This window comes from Dipodomys spectabilis, unplaced genomic scaffold (assembly GCF_019054845.1).
Source record: "Dipodomys spectabilis isolate Male_0828 unplaced genomic scaffold, ASM1905484v1 ptg000365l, whole genome shotgun sequence".
Taxonomy (NCBI): Eukaryota; Metazoa; Chordata; class Mammalia; order Rodentia; family Heteromyidae; genus Dipodomys; species Dipodomys spectabilis.
The window spans coordinates 9,167,877-9,175,412 of record NW_024871042.1 but is presented as its reverse complement, the minus strand read 5'-3'; the positions used below and the strand labels follow the sequence as shown (position 1 = coordinate 9,175,412).

The following is a 7,536-nucleotide window of genomic DNA, read 5'->3' as shown; positions in this document are numbered from 1 at the left end:
ACATTTTCTCTTTTATTTTTCCTGCCAGTCCTGGGGCTTGAACTCAGGGCCTGCGCCTGAGCTGTTTTTTTGCTCAAGGCTAGCACTCTATCACTTGAGCCACCAACTCACTTCTGGACTTTTCTGTATATGTAGTATGGAGGAATCGAACCCAAGGCTTCATGCATGCTAGGCAAGCACTCTATCACTAATCCACATTCCCAGGCCTTGTAGGACTTTTGAAAGCTAGGAAAGCCACTCTACCACTCCCAGACCCATCTTTCAAACTGCTTTACTGAGGTAAAATTTATGCCATGAAGTTATCAGTTTAAGCCGGGTACCAGTGGCAGATGCCTATAAGCCTAGCTACTCAGGAGGCTAAGATCTGAGGATCGTGGTTCAAAGACAGATTAGGCAGGAAAATCCAATGGATCACCAGAAAATGGGAAGTAGAGCTGTGGTTCAAAATGGTATAGTACTAACCTTGAGTGAAAAAGCTCAGCACCTAGGCCCTGAGTTCAAGACCCATGACAGATTAAAAAAAAGATACCAGTGTAAGGTACACAATTCTAACCTTGAGTGAAAAAGCTCAGCACCTAGGCCCTGAGTTCAAGACCCATGACAGATTAAAAAAAAGATACCAGTGTAAGGTACACAATTCACAGGTTTTTAGTATATTTACAAAGCTATGTCACTGTATCTCATGTGTAGAATATCCAACAACTCCTCAAATCCTGAACCTGCCCCAATCAGCAGTTGTTTTCAACTCTTCCCCCAACCCAAACCATAAGCAACTTTCTTCCTGTTTGTATGTATTTGTTTGTTCTAGGCACTTGATACATGTGGAATCATATAGTATTTTGGATCTAGTTTGTTTATTTTTGGCAATGCTGGGATCAAACCTAAGGCCTTACATGTGAGCTAGAAAAGCAACCTACACTGAGCTTTCTTCCCAGACCCAGAATTGCATTTTTCTGTTTCAAAGTATGAAGTCATTAAAAATATGCTTTAAAGATCTGGGGTATAATTCAGTGGTGGAGTGCTCGCTTAGGATGTGTGAAGCTCTGGGTCCCATGCCAGCACCACAAATACAACCATAAATCCTGAAAAAAAAAGCCCTTTAAATCTCCTAATCCACAGAAAGCTAAAATCCCTGGTTTATATTCTCACCTCTTCTTTTGCTTTAAAACAAGTCCATGCAGGCCTTTAATTCAGGCATTTTGACTTGCAAAATCATTTGCTCCTTGGATGTTCTTCCTGAGGGCTAGAAGAACCACACAGCTGTATTTGTGGAGTGCTTTCAGTCCTGTAGAATTTTTATTAGTTTTCCTACCACCTTGGCTCTGTGCCATAGAAACTCTTTGCTCTGGGGCTGGGGGTATACGTTGGTAAAGTGCTTGCCTAGCATGCACTGCTGGGCCACTCTACTGACCTTTAAAGAGGTTTCTGGAGACAGGACACCTTAGAGGGGAAGGTCTGCTTCTCAACTATGTAAATCTTGTGGCTAACACTAGGATTTACAAGGCTATACTTAAGAAGCTCTTAAATGGAAACATTTATCAACTCAATCAATAATATGAGAAAAACATCAGGCTGTTGAAATGCTAAAGAAGCAATTAGCTTGGAAATGGCTACTATTTCTCTTGATGGTGTAACTATTGTTCTGAGCTTTGTAGAACACTTATTCCTACAATTGATTCTTCAGGGACAAGCCTGTGAGGAGGCCTAAGGCCTGATGTGATGCCACCATGAAGGAGGCAAAGTAGCACAATGGTCAGGGCCAGAAATCCCCATCTGGGTCTGAGTGGCTGCTCTTCATTTCCTCCCTCACTAACCTAGACAGTCCTTTTGAGCTCATTCAGGTGCAGTTAGCTGACTGCAGGATAGAAAACAGTACCTGTTTGATTATGGCTGAAGGAGAACACAAAGTATAGTTAACACCATGCCTGGATCACAGTAAGCACTCAGCAAATATAAACTGATGAAATTTGTTATTCAAATTCAATGATACTTTAATGTTATTCAAATTGGAGGGTAGTAGACACAGGTATATAAGAAGATCACCTAACACTGAGAAACCTCTGGAGGAATCTTCAAGAGGATGAGGGTAACTAAAAGCTTTGAGAGAACAGTGTGAACCAGAACAGTGATCATTCCCACCAGGGGACAGATGAAGAAGCCTTCTCAGAAAGCTGAGAGATACTTGAAGGACAGTAGACAGGACATTAATACAATGTCTTTGATGGTAATGATGATGCTTATTCATACTGCTAGTGCCTCTAACACAGTGCAAGCCTCTGCTTGGGGGATTCCGATGCTGGTGAACTGTTGTACTTAAATTGTACTGTGTGATATGTAACAATTAAAAAATGGGACTTGTCCATTGGTGTAAAGATGAAATTGGAGTATTTGGTCAGAGAAAGCTTGAGGGGCCCTGGATAAACGTATTTGATAAGTTTAAGAGAGATAATATCTAGTTTGGTATAGTTAAACTTATGACCTCTCCTGAGGATAAAGGAAATAATTGTTCCAAAATACAAAAAGGCCACCCACAAGACAGTGTTCTTACAGAAACGAAATGTCACTTTATATTTAGCCCAAGTCAAAATGTACCAGTTCTTCAAATTTATGGCTTCAATTGACCATTAATGCCATGAATAAAACTTCCTTTTGTATCAAGGAAGGCCCTTCTGTACAAAATACCCTATAATAGAATTTGGTCAGACTTGCTGCCAGCTTAGAAGGTACAGAAGTATAACTCAGGATAAAACTAGTCAGCAGGAAGATGAGATCTCAGAGAATGAATTAATGTTAGACCTGAAATTTATGGTCTATCATGAGTGCTTATGCTTCAACTGTGTAGATGACCTTAGTAACTGTTGCACTGCAATGAGACTCAATTTGTCTAAAGGAAAAAGACATTGGCATTGGCCGGTTTTTCTTTTGTGGAGGAAAGGTGTATCATGCTCTAAAGAAAAATTAGGCACATCCTGAAGCTGGATGGCGAAGGAGAGAGGAAAACTTCAGAGGCTAGGAAGAGCATTTCTGAGAACACAAGCTCTGCATTTCAGTTCAGTTCCTTATGTCCTCCCCTGAAAAGCTTCCCTCTCATGGGGACAAATGAAAGTACAAGGCTCTACCAAAACCTATAAGGATTGCAAAGTATGGCCAAGTGGTGGCCGAGATTGGGATTGGAGAGAAACAGGAATTGAGCACTCTCCTGGTGTGTAGCCTGTAGATGTAAAGGAAGTGGCTGAGAAGAGTATACAGACCCTAGTAATTGGCTGAGGGATGAGTGAGGCCTTAAAGGTGCCTCCATCTACTGTGGAGTACCTCCAGAAACAAGCATTGATGTACGGGTCCTCCGGACAGAGCAGGCGGTGAAAGAGTATAATGCCTTGGCTGCCAAAGGGGTCAGGGTGGGAGGCATCTTCCATTCTACTTACTGATGAAGTCTTAAGAGGAGAATAAACCATGAAGCAATGAAAGAAAAAAGAAAAGGAAAAGTTAGACAGGACTCATATTGGGAGAATGGTGTCTCTTTTTCTTAGTAATTTGACCCATCAAAATAAGGGATGAAATATGATCTCAACCCAAAATTGTGATGACAACCTAGTGCTGTTAAATGCTGCTGATATGGCTGTGGCTGCGGCTTTTATTCTGTCCCTAGACTTGTAGCAGGTGTCCAGAAAGAACTTAGCAAGCTGGCTTGTATTTTCAACAAAGAGACAAATGTCACGGCTGTCATTTTGGAAGAAATAAATCAGGATATGAAGGAGCTGATAACAGGAATTATATCAAATTGAGCAGCCATAGATTATTTGCTGTTAAAAAAATCACTTGGGGTATAAACACTTTGAACGACTGTGTTGCTTTAAAATAACGGGCTAGGGCTGGGATGTAGCTCAGTGGCAAAGCGCTTGCCTAGTAAGTGCAATGTCCTGGGTTCGATCCCCAGTACCAAAAAAGAAAAAGACAAAAAAATACAGTAAAAAAAAAAAAACCCAAACAATAAAATAACGGGCTGGGAATGTGGCTTAGTGGTAGAGTGCTTGCCTAGCATGCATTAAATTTCTCAGTACCACATAAACAGAAAAAGAAAAAAAGCTGGAAGCGGAGCTGTGGCTCAAGTGGTAGAGTGCTAGCCTTAAGCAAAAGAAGCTCAGGGACAGTGGCCAGGACCTGAGTTCAAGCCCCAGGACTGGCAAAAAAGAAAAAAAAAAGGATAAAAAACCAGCTACAGCAGCTCAAAAAGGACTGAGCAAGTTAAAAATCAGTAAAAATCAGAACAGTTTTCCTGGCTTTTCCCCTTCTGGACCCAATAGCTTCTATCTTAGGGATTGTTCTGCTAGCTCCCTGCCTATTTCTATGTTTATCTTCTAGAATCCAGTGTGTGATGACTCAAGCAAACATAAAAATCATGCTTTCTCAAATAATAAAACAGGGAGAATTATGGGAATCTCTGGAAACCAAACTGTGAGGTCTGACAGGGAAAGAGAATTGGAACACCATCCTCTAACAAGACTCTCAGAATGCTGGGGTTGCCCTGGAAAGATCAAACAGTCTTGGCTGTACAAAGATTCACATTTCTACCTCAAGTGTGAGTTCATCAGGCCCCAAGCTGTCTGGGAGACAAAGACTTATGCAAAATGTAAGTTGTTCACTGCTTACCTAAGGAAGTCATTTATCACTTGTATACAAAATTATGTCACGTTGGTGGTCAGTCACTTCAAAGATATTGGCACCTTCCTTTCTGCACGTACTCCCCTGTACTAAACTCAATAAATACACTTATTAATGGGATCTTGGGCATCTGTAGCCGGCAGAACCCTTCAGATCCCCTGGTGCCCCATAACTGTACTGCCCCCAGTTGTGGTGGAGTGTGACAGTTAGCTGACTGCAGGATAGAAAACAGTGCCTGTCTTGATTCATGGCTGAAGGAGAACACGAAGTGCAGTCAATACCATACTTGGCACACAGTGAGCACTCAGTAAATATAAGCTGCTGATACTTTGTTTTTCACATTTTCTGATACTTTAATGTTATTCAAATTGGAAGGTGTTGGACACAAGTGGCTTGCACTTGTAATCCTAGTTACTCAGGAAGTAAGATCTGAGAATCACAGTCTAAAGCTAGCTCAGGCAGGAAAATCCATGAGACTTACCTCCAATTAACCAGCAAAAATCTAGAAGTGAAGCTGTGGCTCAAGTGGTAGAGTGCTAAAAAAAAAGTTAAAGCATAGTGCCCAAGTCCTGAGTTCAAGCCCCAGTACTGGTATACACACACACACACACACACACACACACACACACACAGCAGTGTATGGATAAGTATGCTTATCTACACAAAGGCTTAAATGTCCATGTATTAAAACTTAATTATCAGTGCACCATTGTTTGGAGATGGGCTATTATGAGGTAATTAGGTCTCCTCCTGAATGAACTGTCATTACTAGGGCAGTGTTTTTGTTTTGTTTTGGAGTGGGCTGCTACAAATGTGAGCTGGGCCTCCTGTTGCTTTTTTGCATCCCCCTTCTGCCTTCACCATAAGATGCTGCTGCACAAAAACCCTCACCAGATGTTGCGCCATGCTCTTGGACTTCCCAGCCTCCAGAACAGTGAGCCAAATTGATTTCTATTTAACATAAATACCCAGCTGCAGATACTCTTAGCAGAAAGCAGATTGTACCTGTCCATGAGCTTCAAGGTGATCTAAGGTGAATCTAAGAATCTTACCATTTTCCAGTAAGGAAACTGGAAACACCTATTATCCTCTGCAGATTCTCTTCTCCAGCATCTCTGAATACTGACAGAAGAAGAGCCTCCTCTCAATGAAGAAGGATCCACTTTGTTCTAGGTCATGTTTCACTGTTAGTTTGAAACCTGAAAAGAGCATCCCTGTAAGTTCCATCAATATGTCAGAGCACTTTGCCTCTGGAGACGCAAAGCCCTGGGTGTAGCAGGTAGTCAAAAAACTTACCATAGTCTGAGCTTCTCTTTCCAAGACAATTAGCTTTGATCATTTCAAACATTCTTTATATGGCCTCCAAATTAGTCATACGAACACAAATTCTATCAGAAAACTGCATAGCGATATAGCCGATGCAATTAATTGGTTCTCTCAAAGTTCCTGCCTAACACAGCAATAAGCTGATATTTTCTAAAAGTTCCTTTTTGGAATTACCTCATTCTAGTAATCCCTGACTTCATCCCTCAAATGGAATTCCAGTGTATAAACATCCCTCTGGAAATAGGTCTAAAACTCAAATCCATCCTGAAACAGCAATATCTTTTCCTGAGAGTGTTCAAACACACAAACTTGGAGATCTTGAAAAAAATACATTTGGGGCTGGGTGTAGCAGTACATGCCAGTTCATGCCAGCACTCTAGAGGCCAAGTCAGGAGGACTGGGGGTTTGAAGCCAGACTAGGTGACATAGACAGTGAGTTTTAGGCTAGTCTAGGCTACATGGCAAGAACATGTCTCAAAAACAAAACAAAACAAAATCCTCAACCATTTGGTTAAGTTGTTTTGCAGTACTAGAAATCGGAACACAGGACCTTGTTATGCTAGGTAAGCATTGAATTACTAAGCTATACTAACCCACCTCTGGTTAACTTTGAAATCTCAGAGAGGAAGCCTTTGTAATTACAAGAGAAAACCTAGAAATTACAAAATTCAAATAGATTTCAAAATAGTAATATTATACATGGAATAAAACATCATAAAGTTAAAAATAGAGAAAAAAACTGAATATTTCCTATCACATGGGCTAATTTCCTTAATAAAGGTCTCCTAATATCAACAAGAAAATGATCACAATCTTACAAAAAGACAGGGAAAAGACATGAGCAATGCTTCACAGGAAAGGCACATAAATATCTCTTTAGACATAAAAGAGGATGCATGTGGCTACTGCACCATACTTACAGACAGGAATTAGATCCATGCATATTAAAACTACTGGTCACCAATTTTTTATATGCCTGACTGACAAAAATCAAATGTAGGGTTACAGCTATGAGGGTATAGGAAAGACCGCACCAACATGTGCTAGTGGACTGCAGGAGTCTGATGATCTTCGGAAGACCCACGTACAAAGATATGGGGCTGCAAATAACTAGATGCTGAGGTCCTATCATCTACACATAGAAACGCCACTAGCATCTGCAGCTCAGGCCTGTGGCCTGTATGTTTTGCACATGGACAGAGGAGGAGAGGAGTGCATCAGAGAGGTCCCTCTAAGCACATATCCTCTAGGAGAGCCCAGACCCTGTGTCAGCAGCTATTTTTAAAGAACAAGAGCTTACTTTGTTATCATAAAAGACACTCGGAATGACTTGCATATTTTGTTGGGCTCAGAAATATTCCATGACTTATTTGGTGCTTTTTTGGGAATCTTCCAATTGTTTATGCTTTTTCAGAAGTGAGATCACTAAATGGATTGAATCAATTTTCACTTTGCTTATGGAGTTCTTTAAATATTTAGGCCACCAGAGACGATGGAAGCCAAGGGGCAGGCATGGGCTTTGCCAAAACAGGTCTGGTGCAGTATAGA

The 7,536-nt window shown here is 41.0% G+C and overlaps 1 pseudogene; it reads left to right on the top strand.

Moving 5' to 3' along the window:
• Window positions 1–3,075: 3,075 nt before the first annotated feature.
• Window positions 3,076–3,428, top strand: LOC122096036 (annotated as a pseudogene).
• The last annotated feature ends 4,108 nt before the right edge of the window (window positions 3,429–7,536 follow it).